Here is a 20,033-nt window from a genome sequence, read left to right as displayed (position 1 = left end):
AAGGTAGAATATTGAGAAGTGATGTTTGTTTGGAAGGCCTTGATTGTTAAGGTTAGCTTAATAGATAAAGTACATTACGAAGAATAGCAATGACTGGGCCCTGCCCATTGTAGCTGCTTACTAAATGTTAAATTCAGTAGTGGCAATAGAAAGTTACTGTGGTTGTTCTCAGAGTGAATTATGTAATGAAAATGGTCTTTGAGGAAGAGTGTTCTATAAGTTGTTTAAAGAGTGGTATAGAGGCAGGAAGAAGAACTAGATGGCTAGTCTTTTAATAGAAAGTTGGAACCTGAAGCTAGATGGTAGCTATGGAAGAGAAGAGAAATTGTGAGATTTTTAACGCTCTATAATGGAGCAAAAGATTCTAGGGTCAAAGATAGTAATAGTTAAATCGATTAACTAAAGGGTAGAGATTTTGAATTTTTGTTAATTCTACCTACATAATGTACTTCAGTAGAGTAAAATGTTTATTTAAAGACTGTCATCTTAAAAGGTATTTCCCATGGGTATGTCAAAATTATATTAGGCAAAGAATAAAACAGATAAATATGTTTGATGTAGGTGTTCACCACTGTTAATGGAGATGGTCTGGTACATATTTCAAGTTGATGAAATCATATGCTTGATGATCCTCCTCTTTGTAGATGAAGTTGTGCTGATTTCATCAAGCCCTAGAATATTTGGGGGCCTTCTGGATGAAATCCATAATCAGTCAAAGGGGTTTGGTCTAACATCCACTCAGAAACACCAACTGAGTGACCTCACACATTGACAAGGTGACAAAAGATGAAAAAAGCAAATTTTGCTCAGCTCATCATTCATGTGTAAGTATAGGTTTTCCCCAAGGCTCTGTCATAGGCTTCCTTATCTTTTTTCTCTATACTCCTGTTGGGTAACTTTCTGAACTCCTATAGATTTAATTATTATCTCTATGCAGGTAATTCCCAGCTCTCTGTATCTCCAGTGTTAGTCTTTCCTCTGAGCAGCAGTCCTTCATCACTGTCTAATGGACATTTTAAACTGAACTTCGCAAAGACATTTCAAGCTCAGCACAGCCAAAACAGAACTCACTATCTTTTATCCCCAAACCTACCCCTCTACCAAACTTAACCTATTTCTGTTGTCTCTCCTAATAAAATATAAACTCCTTGAGATCAGGATTGTTTAATTTTTTTTTCTATCCCTAGTGCCTGGCATAAAGTAAGTGCTTAATAAATATTTATTGATTGATGCACTTTTTTCCAATAGCCTTTAAGGGTAGATAATACAAATAGAATTCCATTTTCATAGTGAGTAAACTGAAGCAGAGAGAAATGAAGGGATTTCCCCAGTATCACACTGCCAGTGCTGTCACTGAGATGCCAACCTAGATGCCTTGGGGGGCTTATTTGTCACGCTCTAAGTGACTGTAGGTCCAGTATTTGTTCTGATATATCATGTGCCTAACTGGATCATTGTTTTATCATCTGTAAAATGAGTTTGGAATATATAATCTCTGAGGTTCCTTTTAGCTTTAAACTTTTCAAAGACAGCACAGATAGTGCAGAAAGAACTGCCTCAGAGTCAAGAAAACCTGGATTCAAATCCTGCCTCTAACACATACTATCTGTGACCCTGGGGATTTCACTTAAACTCTCCATGCTCTCACTCAAATTTACAACACAGTAAGTTGCAGAATTGTTGATCCTCATTGGTACAGGGTGTTTGCTCAAGACTACCCTACATCAATGAAATTACAAATTTGGTTAAAAATACCATGATACCCTATTGGTGGAGTTGTGAACTGATTCAACCATTCTGGAGAGCAATTTCTATGCCTAAAGGGCTATAAAACTGTGCATATCTATTGTGTCATTTTTGAGTCATCCAGTTCCCTAGTTTTTTAACCCTGAAATACATTTTTCCTTTCAGGCTAGAAACTCTGTAAGGATAAGGGATTGTCTTATCTGAACTTTGCACAGATTAAGGGCTTAACAAGTATTTATTGAATTGGGGGGAAAAAGATTTTTCAAGTGGACTTTCTGTGACAAGCATCTTAGGTTCATAGTCATGAGAAATGAATTCTTTTAATAACAGGTAAAATTACCCTAGTTACAGTTAACCATTGTTTGAATGAGGTAGCATAGTACATTTGAAAGAGTGCTGAATTTGGAGTCCAAAAATCAAATTCCAGCTCTGCTGCTTACCACATAACCTTGAGAATATTCAATACTCTGGGTTTCACCTTCTTAATCCATAAAATGAAGAGGTTGGACTAGATGACCTGTAAGTTTCCTTCATGCTCTAGGTCTATAATTCTGTGACTACACGAATCCAATTGAGTATCAGTAGAACAGTAGAACTTAACTGTTCTAAGAATTCTTGTTTTATGGAATGTTATGGAACAATAAGCAGCACAAAAAGTGGGAATATCAGAACCACAAGAATCAAAATTAGAAGGAACTTGTTTCCCTGAAGTCCCAACTCAAATCCCCCCTTCTGGAAGCTTTTACTGGACAACCCCCTCTCCCACCCCCTCATCCCCAGCTGCTAGTGCTTTCCCTCTGAAATTACTTCCCATTTAACTGTTGATGTTTATTTGGATGTTTACATATACGTACACATATGTACATATTTTATGTTTTTAACTCTTTATATATTGTCTCCCTCATTAGTGTTTGAACTCTTTGAGAGTAGGGACTATTTTTGCCTGTCTTTGTATCCTCAATAGCACAATGTGTCTGGCACAGAGTAAGCACTTACTCATTTATTTTTTTTTATTTGTCTATTTCTAAACTCTTTTCTGTGCAAGAATTACCTCGATAACATCCTTGACAAGTGGTCATCAATTCAGCCTTTGGCTTAAAGATGCCCTCTGAATGGGAACCCATTGACTCCTGAAGCAATTTTTTTGGATAGGAAGTTTCTCATAATGTCAAGCTTAAATTTTCACCCCCAGAGTCAGGCCAAATAAGGGTAATCCTTTTACATGACAGCCCTTCAAGTATTTAGGTACAGCCACTGATATACCCTCTATTTTATCTAGACTAAATATCACCAATTCCTTCAACCAGTCTAGATATGGCATGGACTTTTAACTATCCTGCTTGCCCTCCTTTGAACTCTCTTCATTTTATCAATCTCTTTACTAAACTGTGGCTTCCAGAAAAGAACCAAATTCTCTTTATGTGTTTTGACCAGAACAGACTTCTGTCTGTCAGAGTTGGGAGTTGAACCTTTTTTTCCTGCCCCTTAGGCCATCTCTATTCCCATTATACCATACTTCATATTAATTAAAAGTACCACAGAGAAAGATTTTAAACCAGATTTTCTTTTCTGATACAGTTACTAAATTGATAGATCAAAAGAATACCATTAGGAAATATTAATATAGATGTAGATATGTAGTACATTTGGATTTCAGCAAGGGATTTGACAGTCTCATAATATCTTCAGACAAGATATAAAACGTAGGCTGAAGGATAGCATACAGTTAAGAGGATTTGGAACTGGTTGAATGATCAGATCCAAGTAATGATTAATGAATCTGTCAACATAGAGCCATTTTGTTTTTTGTTTGTTTCATGAGTTGCCATGACCCATAAAGAATTCTTCCGAGAGCAACCAGTCTCCTGATGAAGACCCTCTCTGTACTTCGACACTCTTCTTAGTAAGTACTTGATCCTTAGAAACAGTTTGTTGCCCAGACCAAAAAATAATCATGCAAGAGAAGCAGTATAAAGGACTTTAGCAGAAAGATGTATAACCAAAAAAGGAAGTGGGCTGATCATGTATCAGTACTAAGAATAAACAATATGTATCCCACTGCTATCCATACCAATGAATAGGTCCAGATTCAGAGATCTAAATCTAGAGATTTTCCCCTAAAATGTTAATTAAATCCCTGTAGTGGATTTATGAGAGAGCATGATAAAGGGTCACATAGGATGAGAAGACATAGATGGGTTACAGTCAGTGCTTCTGGAGGGAATGAATATCCATATTGATGGGATTACTTTCATTTAAGCACTAAAGTAAACTTGAAGTGATATTAATAGTGAAGATGTGCGCTAGGAAATAATATGTCTTTGGTTCTTTTCTCCTCAACGTTTTTTATCTATGACCTGAATGATGAGGCATAAATAGCATGGGTATCTATTTTGTGCATTGTGCAAACCTGGAAGTGATATAGGCAACAGAATGAAGATCCAGAAAGATCTTACCAGGTTAGAGTATTGACTCAAATCTAATACAATAAAATTTAATTTTTAAAAATGATACCAGTAAAAATTTTAAAAGTCAAAAAAAGGTCATAATAAACTCACTTTAAAAAAAGAAAAACACCGTGGTTTACTACACTTGGAAGCACAGCAGAATGCTATAGATATTCCTAGATAACAACATAGACATTTAAACAAAACTTTCATCCAATCCTTCTGGATAAAAGTAGGAAAGTGTGGACTAGAAAAGAAGACATAGGGCAGGAGTTATTTAAATTTTTTAGTGCTGTGAAACCATTTTGCAGTCTGTTGAAGACTGTGAACCCCATCTCAGAAAAAAAAATACGTAAGTATACAAAGAAAATTAATTATACAGAAGTAAAGATATAATTTTTGTTTCCCATCGAAGTTCATGGACCCCTTGAAATATTTCCATGGCTGCCAGTGGACCTCAGGTTAAGAATACCCAAGTTAGGGGGAATTTGAAACTATTTAACTAGACCCAAAGGTGGTGATTAATGTGTTAATGCCAATTTGAATAGAGAGTCTCTAATGGAGTCCCTCATGGGGGGACCCTGTTCTTATCAACATTTTAATGAATGATTCGTGTAAAAGCATAGGTGATATGCTTGTCACATTTGAAGATGATGCAGATATGGGAGGGACAACTAACACATTAATTAAAAGAATCAGTATCCAAAACCATCTCAACAAGTTAAAGATGGCCAGTTCCACTAAGAAGATGAAATTTAATAGAGATTACTTACTGCTACTAGAAAGGGTGTGTTAGCCTCCTTTACCATCCTTATTACTGCAGATCAAAATAACCCTCCCTGGCTGCTACTCTACTATATGGATTGTCACCCCTATCAGAATATAAGCTCCTTACAGGGATCTATTTCTGATTCTGTTTTTGTATCCCTACTGCATACATTGTGCTTGGCACATAGTGCTTAATAAATGCTTTTTCATTTAAAAATGTGAAGTTCCCTGGTTTTCTGATTCAGAAAAATCAACTGAACAAATACGAATTGGGGGAGGTATAATTTGAACGATTTTTTTTTTGTGAAAAAAGATGTGGTAGTTTTAATAGATTTCAAGCTCAATATTAGTTTCCTCCTTCCCCTGACCTTTCTTCCTCCCTTCCCAAATTAGTTACTAGTTCTAGTTCTTTTCCACCATAAAAAGGGCTACTGTAAATATTTTTAAATGTAGCAGTCCTTTTCTTCTTTCTTTGATCTTTTTGAGGGCATATAGCTATTAACATTATTACTACTATGCCAAAGACTTTAATAAATTTAGGTCCAAATGTTTTCCAGAGTGACTAGACCAGTTCTCAACTCCACCAGTAGTGCATACCTGTTTTACCACAACCCTCTAGCATTTGTCATTTTCCTTTTTTGTTATCTTTGCCAGGCTTATGAGTTTGAGGTAGTATCTCAGATTTCCTTTAATTTGCATTTCTGTAATTCCTAATATTTTAGAACTTTTTTAAATATGGTTATTGATAGCTTGGATTTCTTCTTCAGGAAAATGCTTCTTCATATCCTTTGACCATTTAGCAATTAGGGAATGGCTCTTATTCTTAAAATTTTGACTCAGTTCCCTCTGTGTCTTAGAAATGAGACTTTTATTAGAGAAACTTGCTACAAAGATTCCCCTGCCCCGTTTTCTGAACAAAACCTACATTGGTTTTGTTTGCAAAAGCATTTTTTAATTTTATATAATCAAAATTTAATTTTATGGAATTTAAAATCATCTGTTTTACCTTCTGTAAAATTCTCCATCTCGTTTGGTCATGAACTCTTTCCTATCCATAGATCTGACTGATAATGTCTTTCTTTCTTACCCTACTGATTTGTTTATGGTATCATCTAAGTAATGTACCCATTTGGAACTTGTCTTGGCATATGGTATCATGTGTTGGTCTCGACTTAGTTTTTGCCATACTCCTTTCCAGTTTTCCAAATAGTTTTTGTTGAATAATGAATTCTTACCCCCGTAGCTGGGAAATTTGGATTTATCAAACCTTAGCCTATTGTGTTCATTTGCTTCTGTGTACTGTGTACCTAATCTGTTCTGCTGATCAACATGTCTCTGTTCCTTTCCAGTACCAAATTGCTTTGACTGTTAGGACTTAGTAGTATAGTTTGAGAGCTGGTACTGCTAGCCTTTACTTTCTTTCTGCTTTTTAAAATTAATTCCCTTGATATTCTTGACATTTTGTTCTTCCAAATGAATTTTGTTATTTTTTTTCTAGCTTTATAAAGTAAACCTTTGGTAGTATGATTGGTATGGCATTGAATAAGTAAATTAATGTAAGTAGTGTTGTCATTTTTATCATATTGGCTCATCATACCTGTGAACAATTAATATTTCTCCACTTATTTAGTTGTCTTTATATGTGTAATGAGTATTTTGTAATTGTGCTCATATAGTTTTTGTTGTCTTGGCAGTTACGCTCTGTGTCCACCATTTTATACTGTCTATAATTATTTTAGATGGAATTTCTCTCTCTTCCTGCTGGATTTTGTTGGTAATAATATAGAAATGCTGATGATTTGTGTGGATTTATGCTCTGCAATTTTGATTTAAAGTTAATCTTTTTTTCAATTCTTTAGTTGATGCTAAAGGGTTCCCTAAATAAAACATCATATCTGCAAAAAGTGATAATTTTGTTTCCTCTTTGCCTGTACTTAGTCCTTCAATTTCTTTTTCTTGTCTTATTGCTACAGCTAGCATTTCTAGCACTATATTGAATAGTAATGGTTGATAATGGACATTTTTGCTTTACCCTTGACTTTATTGGAAAGGTCTCTAGCTTATCTCCATTGCATGTAATATTGGCTCTTGAATTTAGATAGCTGTTTATTCCTATGCTTTGTGTTTTGTTTTGTTTTTTAAACAGGAATGGGTGTTGTATCTTGTCAAAAGCTTTTTCAACATTGATTGCTATAATCATATGATTTTTGTTGGTTTTATTATCAATACTGTCCATTATGTTTTTACAGTTTTTGTAATACCAGCCCTGACTTCCTGGCATAAATCCAGCCAGGTAATAGTGTTTAATCTTTGTGGTATGATGCTGATATTTTATTTGCTTGCCAATGGTTTATTTAAACTTTTTTGAATCAATATTCATTAGGGATATTGGTCTATAGTTTGTTTTTGTTTTTTCCCCTTCTGTTTTGACTCTCCCTAGTTTAGGTATTAAAGTCACATTTCTATCGTAAAAGAAATTTGGCAGAACTTCTTTTCTTATTTTTTCCAATAGTTTATCTCCTATTAGAATTAATTATTCATTAAATATTCCATAAAATTTGCTTGTGAATCCATCTAGTCTTAGGATTTTTTATTTTGGGAATTCACTAAAGGCTTTTTCAATTTCTTTTTCCTAAGATAGGGTTTTTTAAGTAGGTGTTTGTGTTCTGTTAAGTTGGGTAATTTATAGTTTTATAAATATTCATCCCGTTGATTTAGATTGTCAGTTTAATTGGCATATAGTTTGGCAAAATCACTTTCTTTTGTATCTTCTTTATTGACTGTGAATTCTCCTTTTTCATTTTCCATATTGGCAAGTTGGTTTTCTTCTTTGTTTTTCTCTTTTAAATCAAGTTAGCTAATGGCTTATCTATTCCATTTGCTCCTCCCTTCCCCCAACAGTTCCTGATTTTACTTATTCAAATTTTTTTTTGCTTTCAGTTTTGTTAGTCTCCTTTAACTTTCAGGATTTCTGTTTTGGTGTTTAATTGAGGTTTTAATTTACTGATTTTTCTAGTTTTTAAGTAGCATGCCCCTTTTGGTTGCTCTTTAGTTTTTAGTTACTCTTTTTGTTAAGTTACTCTTTTAGTTTTTGCTCTTTTGTTTGCTCTTTCTCCCTTTTATTGATAAAATTGTTTAGAGATGCATATTTTTCATTAAGTACTGCTTTGGCCACATCCCCACAATTTTGATACATTGTCTCTTTTATTATCAATATCTTTAATGAAATAATTTTTCTTATTATTTGTTCTTTGATGCACCCATTCTTTAGGATTAAATTATTTAGTCTCCATTTAACTTTTAATCTTTGCATTGTAGTTAGAAAAAAGATTAATTAATATTTCTGCTTCTACATTTTTTTGGGAAATTTTATGCCCTAAATACATGGTTAGTTTTTGTGAAGGTACCATGCACAGCTGAGAAACAAATATGCTCCTTTCTATTTCTATTTAATATTCTCCAGAGGTCTGTCATATCTAACTTTTCTAAAATCCTATTCAAGACCTCATTTCTCTTTTGGTTAGAGTTATCTAGGTCTAAGAGGGGATAAATTGAGGTTCCTCATGATTATAGCTAGAAATTTCTGTCTGTTTCTTCCTTCAAGTCATTTAACTTTTCCTATAAGAATTTAGGTATACACTCATCATGTCATAATAACAAATACTATTTTTATTTTAAAAAATTTTCCATGTAAAATCCTCTAATATCTTTTCCTGTCTTATTATAATGGCTAGTATTTTTAAAACCATGTTAAATAAAAGGGCCAAGGGTTTACATTCTTACCTTTGTTACCTCTTCTTAACAGGAATGCTTCTAATTCTCCATTTCATATTGTGTTGGCTCTTAATGCAGTTTCAGTTATGTTGATGAAAAGTTTTTCCTCATCTATTCCTTTCAGGGTTTTATTACTGTGGGATTTAATAAAAGACTTTTAAAATTGATTTGCTTGTGTACATATTTTATAATGTTGATAGTTCAATCTTGATATTCGTATAATATTTATTTAGGGACAGCTGAGTGGCACAGTGTATAGAGTGCTAGGTCTGGAGTCAGGAAGGAGGGTTCAAATCCAGCCTCAAACACACACTAGCTGTGTAACCCTGGGCAAGTCACTTAACTTCTGTCTGCCTCAGTTTCCTCAATTGTAAAATGAGGATAATACTAGCACCCCTCCCAAATGAGATAATAATTGTAAAGTGCTTAGCACAGTACCTGGAACTTAGAGTAAGCTGTATATAAATATTAGTTATTATTTTGATTTTTATTATGTGATTGCAGAAAACTGGAAGCAACCTTAAAGTTCAACAATAAGGACAAGTTTAAATCATGGTACATTAATATAATTGAATTCTTTAATACAATTAATACAGGAAGGTGTAAGGAAAACAAATCTGGAAAACCTCTATGAAATAATGAAAAATGAAAGAAAATAGAACTAGAAAAAAATGGTGTATACATCAACTACAGTTAGATGAGAAAAAAGTAAATGAGAATAAAAAAGATGAAAGAGGGGGCAGAGCCGAGATGGCAGAGTAAAAGCAGTGACTTGCTTGAGCTCTCCCCCGAACCCCTCCAAATACTTGTAAAAAATGACTCTAAACAAATTTTTTTCTTCTAAATTTTTATTTTTAACATGTGTTTTTAAAACTTTGGGTTACAAATTTTCTCCCTCCCTCCCTCCCCACCCACCCTCATTGAAAAGGCAAGTATCAGGGGAAGCTAGGTGGCGCAGTGGATAGAGCACCGGCCCTGAAGTCAGGAAGACCTGAGTTCAAATCTGGCATCACACCAAACACTTGACACTTACTAGTGTGACCCTGGGCAAGTCACTTAACCCCAATTGCCTAAAAAATAAAAAACACAAAAAACAAACATATGAAAAAAAAAAGAAAATGCAAGTGTCTTGGTACAGGTTATAGATGTGTAGTCATGCAAAACACTTCCATAGTAGTCCTGTTGTGAAAAACTAAGTATATTTCCCTTCATCCTGTCCTACCCCCCATTTATTCTATTCTCTCTTTTGCCCCTGTCCCTCCTCAGAAGTGTTTGCTTTTGATTATCTCCTCCCCTAATCTGCCCTCCCCTCTATCAACCCCTGTTCTCTTGTCCCCTTTCCACCTTATTTTCCTGTAGGGTAAGATAGATTTCCATACCCAATTGTGTATGTTATTCCCTCCTTAAGCCAAATATATGAGAATAAGATTCACTCATTCCCTCTCACTTTCCCCCATTTCCCCTCCATTGTAAAAGTCTTTTCTTTTCTGTTTCATGTGAGTTAATTTACCCCATTCTACTTCTTCCTTTTTCCTTCTCCCAGTATAATCCTCTCTCACCCCTTAATTTTATTTTCCAGATATCACCCCTTCATCTTCAACTCATCCTGTGCCCTCTATCTATCAATACAAACATATCATTTTTTCCCTCCCACTACCCTAATGCTGACAAAGGATTCTTGAGTTACAGATGTCATCTTTCCCTGCAGGAATGTAAACAGTTCAACCTTAATAAGTCTCTTATGATTTCTCTTTCCTGTTTACCTCTTCCATGTTTCACTTGAGTCTTGTATTTGAAAATCAGATTTTCTGTTTAGCTCTGGTCTTTTCCTCAGGAATGCTTGAAAGTCCCTTATTTCATTGAATGGCCTGAAGGATTTTTTTACCCTGAAGGATTATACTCACTTTTGCTGGGTAGGTGATTCTTGGTTGTTATCCTATCTCCTTTGCCCTCTGGAATATCATACTCCATGCCCTCCAGTCCCTTAATGTAGAAGCTGCTAAATCTTGTGTTATCCTGATTGTGTTTCCACAATACTTGAATTGTTTCTTTCTGGCTGCTTGTAATATTTTTTCCTTGACCTGGGAACTCTGGAATTTGGCTACAATATTCCTAAGGGGTTTCCATTTGGGGATCTCTTTCAGGAGGTGATCAGTGGATTCTTTCAGTTTCTATTTTGCCGTCTGGTTCTAAAATATCAGGGCAGTTTTCCTTGATAATTTCTTGAAAGATGATGTCTAGGCTCTTTTTTTGATCTTGGCTTTCAGATAGTCCAGTAATTTTTAAGTTCTCTCTCCTGGATCTATTTTCCGGGTTAGTTGTTTTTCCAGTGAGATATTTCACATTCTCTTCTATTTTTTCATTCTTTTGGATTAGTTTTACAATGCCTTGATTTCTCAAATAGTCACTAGTTTCCAATTGCTCCATTCTAATTTTTAAGAAAGTATTTTCTTCAGTAAGCTTTTGTACTTCCTTTTCCTTTTGGCCAGTTTTGCTATTTAGGGCATTCTTCTCCTCATTGGCTTTTTGGACCTCTTTTGCCATTTGGGTTAGGCTATTTTTTAAGGTGTTATTTTCTTCAGTATTTTTTTTGGGTCTCCTTTAGCATCACTCTCAGTTTTTCCTCTGCTTTTCTTACTTGCTTCTCAGAATCCTTTTTCAGATCTTCCATGGCCTGGGACCAATTCATATTTTTCTTGGAGGCTTTGGATGTAGGAGCTTTGGCTTCGTTGTCTTCTTCTGGTTGTATGTTTTGATCTTCTTTGTCACCAAAGTAAGATAATATAGTCTGACTCTTTTTGTGCTGCTTGTTCATGATCTCAACCAATTACTTGAGTTATAGACTCTTTGTTAAGGTAGGAGTCTATTTCCAGTGTGGAGAATGTACTGTCCCAAGCTTCAGGGGTTTTGTACAGATGTTTTCAGAGATACTTCTAGGGACCTATAAATTTTCAGTTCTTCCAAGATGCTTCCAAGATCAAGGGTGAGGTATTTACTCCTTTCCTGGCCTGTGCTCTGGTCTATGAGTGACCATAAACACTCTTTTCTGTTCTTGGAACTGTGAGGAGGATTCTTTTTCCACAGCCACTACAACCTCCACCAGACCAGCACTCCTCCTCACCCCAGGACCGCCACCCAGAACTGTGACTCAGATCCAAGCATGGGCAAAGCAAGAGAATCCTGTACCAGCAGAGAGATTCCTGCAATCCCCCTCTAATCAGCTACTCGATTCCCCCTTAGTCTGTAGGCCTAAAACTCAGGAGGCAGCCTGCACCCCAGGGCCAAGCTCAGGGAATGGGCCTGAGACCCTACCGTGCTTCTCTCTCACCAGAGAAATAGACTTTTCCCACTGACTTGCTAAGTTGTCTTTGGCGTTCATGGGTTGGAAAGTCTGGAATCCACCACAGCTGCCTGTGATTCAGTCCTCTGAGGCCTGCTTCAGGTTTGCTGCGGCCTGAGTGCCCATGCTGAACTGTGCTTCTCTCCCATCCTGGTGAGATATACCTTTCCAATCAACCATCCAGACTGTCTTGGGCTGGAAGTTTGTTTCACTCTGTCTTTTTGTGGGTTCTGCTGCTTTAGAATTTGTTTAGAGCCATTTTTATAGGGGGAAGAGCTCAAGCAAGTCACTGCTTTTACTCTGCCATCTTCTCTTCTTTTCTTTCTGTAAACAAATTTTAGAGCAGCAGAACCCACAAAAAGACAGAGTGAAACAAATTTCCAACCCAAGACAACCTGGATGGTCAATGGGAAAGTTCTGTTGTGCCAGGCTGGGAGAGAAGCATAATTCAGTGTGGGCTGTGCCGGCAAAGACCAGGACTCAGAAACCCAGAGTAGGCCCCAGGAGACCGAATCACGGGGAGCTGTGGCGGCTTCCACATTTCTCAACCCACAAATGCCAAAGACAACTTGGAAGGTCAGTAGGAAAGATCTGTTGGACCTTGGTGAGAGAGGAACGTGGTCCAGCACTGGTCCTCGTGCACCCCAGGGTGGTGGCCACAGCGGCAGCAGTTTCTTCTGGAGCTCTTGGCTCACAGCGGTGGGGAGATCAAGCAGCTGATCAGAGGGAGATTGCAGGGATCTCTTTGCTGGTGGTGAGACAGGATTCTCTTGTTTTGCCCATGCTTGGATCTGAGTCCCAGTCCTGGGTGGCAGTCCTGGGGCGAGGAGGAGCACTGGCATAGTAGAGCTTGTGGCAGCAGTGGAGAGGGAACCCTCCTCTCATTTCCAGGGCAGAAAAGAGTGCTTGTGGTCACTCGTAGATCAGAGTACAGGCCAGGAGAGGAGTAAACACCTCTCCTTAGAACATACCACCTTGGAAGAATTGAAAACTCACAGGTCCCTAGAAGTATCTCCAAAAACAGCTGCACAAAACCCTTTAAGCTTGGGACAGGACACCCTCCACACTGGAAGCAGAGCCTACCTTAACAAAGAATTAAAAAGTCAAGTGATTGGCTGGGAAGATGAACAAGCAGAGGAAAAAAAAGAATCTTACTTTGATGACAAAGAAGATCAAAACATATAACCAGAAGAAGACAACAAAGTCAAAGCTCCTACATCCAAAGCCCCCAAGAAATATATGAATTGGTCTCAGATCATAGAAGAGCTCAAAAAGGATTTTGAAAATCAAGTAAGAGAGGTAGAGGAAAAATTAGGAAGAGAAATGAGAGTGATACAAAAAAATCATGAAAAACAAGCCAACAGCTTGCTAAAGGAGACCCAAAAAAATGCTGAAGAAAATAACACCTTAAAAAATAGACTACAGGGGCAGCTAGGTGGTGGAGTGGATGGAGCACTGGCCCTGGAGTCAGGAGGACCTGAGTTCATATCCGGCCTCAGACACATAAACACTTAATAGCTGTGTGACCCTGGGCACTTACCCCCATCGCCTAGCCAAAAAAAAAATAGACTATACCAAATTACAAAAGAGGTCCAAAAAGCCAGTGAGAAGAAGAATGCCTTAAAAAGCAAATTAAACAAATGGAGAAGGAGGTCTAAAAGATCACCAAGGAATTCCTTAAAAATTAAAATGGAGCAAATGGAAGCTAATGAGTCTATGAGAAATCAAGAAATTATAAAACAAAACCAAAAGAATGAAAAAATAGAAGACAATGTGAAATATCTCATTGGAAAAAACAACTGACCTGGAAAATAGATCCAGCAGAGATAACTTAAAAATTGTTGGACTACCTGAAAGCCACGATAAAAAAAAAAAGAACCTAGACATCATCTTTCAAGAAATTATTGAGGAATACTGCCCTGATATTCTAGAACCAGAGGGTAAAATAGAAATTGAAAGAATCCACTGGTCACCTGATGAAAGAGATCCTAAAAGGAAAACTCCCAGGAATATTATAGCCAAATTCCAGAGTTCCCAGGTCAAGGAGAAAATATTACAAGTAGCCAGAAAGAAACAATTCAAGTATTGTAGAAACACAGTCAGGATAACACAAGGTTTAGCAGCTTCAACATTAAGGGATCTGAGGGCTTAGAATTTGATATTCCAGAGGTCAAAGGAGCTAGAATTAAAACCAAGAAATCACCTACCCAGCAAAACTGAGTGTAATAAATGCAGGGAAAAAATTGATATTGAATGATGTAGAGGAATTTAATGCATTCTTGAGAAGCCAGAGGTAAATAGAAAAATTGACTTTCAAATATAAGACTCAAGAGAAGAGTGAAAAGGTGAACAGGAAAGAGAAATGTAAGGGATTATTAAAATTGAACTGTTTACATTCCTACATGAAAAATGATATCTGTAACTCATGAGACTTTTCTCATTATTAGGTTAGTTGGAGTGAATGTATATAGACAGAGGGCACAGAGTGAGTTGAATATGAAGGAATGATACCTAAAAAAGAAAATTAAGGGATGAGAGAGGAATGTACTGGGAGAAGGAAAAAGGGAGCAGTAGAATAGAGTAAGTTATCTCATATGAAAGAGGCAAGAAAAAACTTTTATAGTGGAGAGGAAGAGGGGGGAGGTGAGAAGTAATGCATGAATGTTACTCTCATTGGATTTGGCTTAAGGAGGGAATAACATACATACCCAATTGGGTATGGAAATCTGTCTTACCCTACACGAATGTAGGTAGATAGAAGGGAGGGAAGATTTGGGGAGGGGGTAATCAGAAGCAAACGCTTTTGAGAAGGGATAGGGACAAAAGAAAGAATAGAATAAATGGGGGTGGGATAAGATGGAGGGAAATATAGTTAGCCTTTCATGCCATGACAATTATGGAAGTGTTTTGCGTGACTGCACATATATAGCCGAATTGCTTGCCTTCTCAATGAGGGTAGGTGGGGAGGGAAGAGGGGAAAGAATTTGAAACTCAGAGTTTTAGAAATGAATGTTAGAAATTGTTTCTGCATGCAACTGGGAAATGAGATACACAGGCAAAGGGTTATAGAAATCTATCTTTCCCTACAGGAAAATACAAGGGGAAGGAGATAAGAGAAGAGGGGACAGTTATAGAAGGGAGAACAGATTGGGTGAAGGGGGAATCAGAATGCAGGCTGTCATGGGGTGGGGGAGGGAAGGGATGGGGATAAAATTTGGAACTCAAAATCTTGTGGAACTAAATGTTGAAAACTAAAAATAAACAAATAAATTTAAAAAAAGATGAAAGTACTGATGGGGACTTGGAGAAAGTGGTTTAAATAGCATTGGTGCTTTTAAAATTAAAACTCTTTAACAAATATAAATAGCTACTAAACAGGACTACTTGTGATTTTCAATTTCTAATGAAACATTTTAAAAAGAAAAAATTTGTTGCTATTATAATTTCTCTATTTTGTTTTTACTTTATCATTGTATTCATAGTATTTTACTTTTCCTTTTTAGATATTTCTATACTGATTTGACCAGTGCTAAACAAACTAAGGAATTAAATCTGGTCACAACCAACTGATATTTACAACTGTGACTCAGCTTTTAGGTAATTGTTTTTATTTGTCATTTTTTGTGTGTTTGCCTGATTGTTGAGATAAGAATAAAAGTGTGAAGGTTTCCAGATAACCATGCAAAAAATGTTTCTAGTTGTATTACTAGTGGAATTTTTACATTAAGGCCTCATTCTTATCTGGTGTTGCTGAAAACCAATAGTTAAAAATTAGGAGCATAAAGGGTTGCATATGAATAGTAGGAGAATTAGCTTTAGCTAGAACACCCACAGCCCCTCATGATTATTTCCATCTCTGATTGGTCATTCTGAGAAAAGTAAGAATAAAAGTTCAAAGCCCGTTAATGTTCACTGCTGTATTACATTACACAGGGACGTTTACTGCATTATATGCTATTTCCAAGCTCCACAGCTGTGGATTTCATAAATCTTTTACCTCCGGAGTTTGGGGCTTAGCTACACTTAGTTATATATTAGAATACAAATTAAGCTGGCTTAATAACATGGTAATTGAGGGGTAAGCCAAATGTCTCTGCCTCTGTTTTATCTAGTGAGGCTTCTGACTTCTTTCTAGTTACTCAAACTTTAGAGCCCAGATTTATCTATACTCAGAGAACAATCAATCTATCAGCAAGCGTTTATTAAGCATTTAGTGTGTTCTAAACACTCTTCTAAGCCCTAAGAATAGAAAGGAAAACAAAAACAAAAAAAGTTCCTGCCTTCATGGAGCTTATATTCTCACAGTAGTAACAACATATAAATAAATCTAAAAGTACTTACAAAATAAATTCTGGGTAGATGGCACTAGCAGCTGGGAGGAACTCTTGCAAAAGGTGGCCCTTGAACTGAGTCTTTTTTATTATTATTTATTTATTTTTAGTTTTTAACATATACTTTTATAAGATTGTGAGTTCTAAATTTTCCCCCCTCCCTTCTTTCTCCCCTCCCCAAGACAGCATGCAATCTGATATGAGCTATAAATATGCAATCATATTAAATATTTCTACATTAGTCATGTTGTGAAAGAAAAATTGGAACAAAAGGGAAAAACCACGAGAAGGAAAAAACAACAACTAAAAAAAGGGAGAGAAAATATTATGCTTCGATCTACATTCATACTCCATAGTTCTTTATCTGGATGTGGATAGCATTTTCTGTCATCAGTCTTTTGGAATTGTCTTAAATCAATGCATTGCTGAGAAGAGTTAAGTCTGTCAAAGTTGGTCATTGCACAATGTTGCTGTTACTGTGTACAATGTTTAATTGAGTCTTAAAGGATGCCAGGACCCCTGAGACTCATAAAGTGAATAGAGAGCATTCCAGGAATGGAAGATACCAGTGCAAAATGCACTGAGAAAGAGATAAAGATTATATGATAGGAACAGCAAATAGACATGGAAGGGAATAATGTATAAGAACACTGGAAATATGATTAGGAAAGGGCCATATTGTAAATAGTTTTAAATGCCAAATAGGCCATTTGATTTGAAATCTCTCTTTTTGTCATCTCCCACTCTCTCCTTCTTTCCCTTAGTCTCTGACAAGAAGGTGGCCCTTCTTGCCAACACCAGCTCTTGTTGGTGTATCCTTGATCTCATCTGCTTCTTTCTTCAGCAGATTACAAGTTCAGTCATCCCTTTTTCTAATCTTTGAACTCTTCCTATCGGTTTTTTCTTATCTACTGGGCCTTCAGAAATGCCCAACTTTCAGACCAAACACTTGAGTGACACTTACCAGCTGTGTGACCCTAGGCAAGTCACTTAACCCCAATTGCCTAAAAAAAAAATGCCCAACTGTCCTCAAACTTTAAAAAGTCTTCACTAGGTTTTACTATTCCTTTAAGCCATCCTCCTATATCTCTTCTCCCTTCCTCAGGCAGACTCCTCAGGAATTTATCTGAGCTCACTGCCTCCACTTCTCCTTTCATGTGCTCCTCCATACTTTGCAGTTTGGCTTATGACCTCATCCCTCAACTGTAACTGCTCTTTCAAAAATTATCAACAATCTTTTACTTGCCAAGTCTTTTTTTTTTTTTTGAGTTCTCATTCTTCTTGACCAATCTGCTACATTGAAACTGCTCATCACCCTCTCCTCTTGAATAAGTTTTTTTTTCTCTGAGCTTTGCTCACTTTACTATTGTCTTGTCCTCCTCCTACTTGTCTAACCACCCTTCAGTCTCTTTGGTTGGTTCTTCATTCAGGTCACACCCCGTAACAATGGGTGTTCCCTAGGCCTCCTCCTCTTCTCTCTTTTCACTCTCTTGGCACTCTCATCAGCTCCAATTAATTTAATTATCATCTTATGCTATGATTCCCAGAGTGTAATTCCCTGACTCCTTGTTCTCCCTGATCATTTGTATCCAATCATTTGTCAAATTATATTATTTATACCTTCATAGATCTCTTTCATCTGACCACTCTTGCAGCTACCTCATTAGTTGTGGCCACCATCATATCTAGCCTAGAAAATTGCAATAGCCTCCTTATTGGTCTTCTTCCTTCAAGTATCATCCCATTCGAATCCACCCTTCACATTAATGCCAAAATGTTTTTCTTTAAGCCTAGATCCAACCATGTAATTCCCTTACTCAATAAACTCCTGTGTCTTCTTGTTCTCTATAGCATGAAATATAAATTCATCTGTTTAACTTTAAAGGCCCTTTACAACCTTGCCCAACCTGTCTTTCCAGCCTCGTACATTATTTTCACTCCTGCACAATTCTATTCAGCCAACCTGGCATTCTCTCTTTACCTCACGTACTACACATCACCTGTTGCTGTGCTTTTGCACTGACTTTTTCCCATGATTTTTTTCTTTACTTCATGGAATTCCTCTATTCAAGGCACAACTCAAACATCATCTTCTATATGAAACCTTTCCTATTTCCCTCAACTAATAGGAACTCTATTCAAATTACCTTGAATTTAATAACCTTGTGTTTGTATTTATTGTTATTGTATTTATTCTACATATATTTACATATGTGTTTATTATCTCCCTAATTTGATTATACTCTCCTTGCAAGTGGATATTGCTTCATTTATTGTATTTGTTTCTCTCGCACTTAGCACAGTGGCTGGCACAGAGTAGGGACCTAATACATGCTTGTTGATTCAAATTGATTTATATTTGACCCTAGAAATTATAGAAAGCTATTAGAGTTTTAGTAGCAGGTGACATGACATTGTCAGACCTTTAAGAAAATTAGTTTGGCAATTCTGTGGAATGTTGATGGAAGCATGGAGAGACTTGAGGCAAAGAATCTATTTAGAAGGTTTTTGTAATATTTCAGCTGAGAAGAGATGAGGGACTGAGTTAGGATGGTGGCTGTGTGAATGAAGATAAAGTATCAAATGTGAAAGATGTAGAGAGAGAAGTCATAAGATTTAACATCTGAATGGATATGTGGGGTAAGTGAGAGAAAGGAGTCAAGAATGATACTAAAGTTGTAAAGCAGGATGATTAGAAGTGTGGATGTGCCCTCAACAGTAATAGGGAAGTTCAAAAGTGGAGTGTGTGGTGAAAGATAATAAGTTCTGTTTTAGACATGTTGAGTTTGAGATAAAGCAGAGGGAAAGATATCCTGTGATAAAGAACATCATTCACTAGTGATGTTTTTGGTGGTTTACTTGCTTTACCCTGCCTCTGATTATAACTGTTTGCCTCCTTTTTCTCTTGGGTGATGTTCTTATATTTTTATATTCCTTCCCTTCTTCTGAACCTTTTCTTAGTCCTCACTGTGACCTCTAGTCACATTACTCTTCCCTAACTGATCACTCCCTATACAGGCTTTACTTTCCCCCCTTTACAATTTTGATCCCATTATACTTATTCAGTTCAACTATAATATTGACCTTTTGAATCCTTTGCCTTATTTGCCACTCATCCATTGCCAAATCCCAATCCCAAGTGACAACCACTATTTGTCTTCTCCACACTTAACTTGAATTCTTCTGTACAACAGTGGTGGAAATCACAGGACCATGTAGACTAGATTCACTACAAATACATTGTCCTATTTCAACTGAACTCTGTTGCTGCGTGGCAATTCTTTTATCCTTCCCTAATTACTTCTTTTTTATCCCTAGAATATCTCTTCTAAGTATTCTCTTCTCTATATCACTTGTCTTCTGACCTCCACTTCACCAAAAGACTACATGTCAAGAGATTTCTTCCCTTTTGTACATTTCAAAACCCCTCAATATCATGTCTTATTCTTGCTTTCTTTGCCCCAGTAGTCCTTATCCTTACCAGGACCAAACCATCTCATTGCGCCCTTGGTTCCATTTCCTTCTGTCTCTTAAAAACTTGCTCTTTCAATCAGCCTGAATCTTTTTTCCTAATTTTCAGTCTTTCTCTATTGCCATTGTTGTTGCTGTGTACAAACATATCTGGGT

General features: G+C 36.6%; 1 protein-coding gene across 3 annotated transcripts in view; it reads left to right on the top strand.

The window, feature by feature from the left end:
- Positions 1-20,033, top strand: part of LOC114053839 (ankyrin repeat domain-containing protein 12-like) — a 190,164-nt gene that overhangs the window by 15,189 nt on the left and 154,942 nt on the right. For 2 of the 3 annotated variants that reach the window (XM_027876963.1, XM_027876961.1), the window contains exon 2: positions 15,579-15,672. The exons of the other annotated variant lie outside the window; for it this stretch is intronic. The gene's annotated coding sequence lies outside the window, so the exon portion shown is untranslated. The remainder of the gene's footprint in view (positions 1-15,578; positions 15,673-20,033) is intronic. 3 annotated transcript variants of the gene reach the window in all.

This window comes from Vombatus ursinus, unplaced genomic scaffold, assembly GCF_900497805.2.
Source record: "Vombatus ursinus unplaced genomic scaffold, bare-nosed wombat genome assembly UNPS02014812.1, whole genome shotgun sequence".
NCBI lineage: Eukaryota > Metazoa > Chordata > Mammalia > Diprotodontia > Vombatidae > Vombatus > Vombatus ursinus.
Note: the sequence above shows the minus strand (reverse complement) of the source record. Positions and strands in the feature narration are given on the sequence as shown.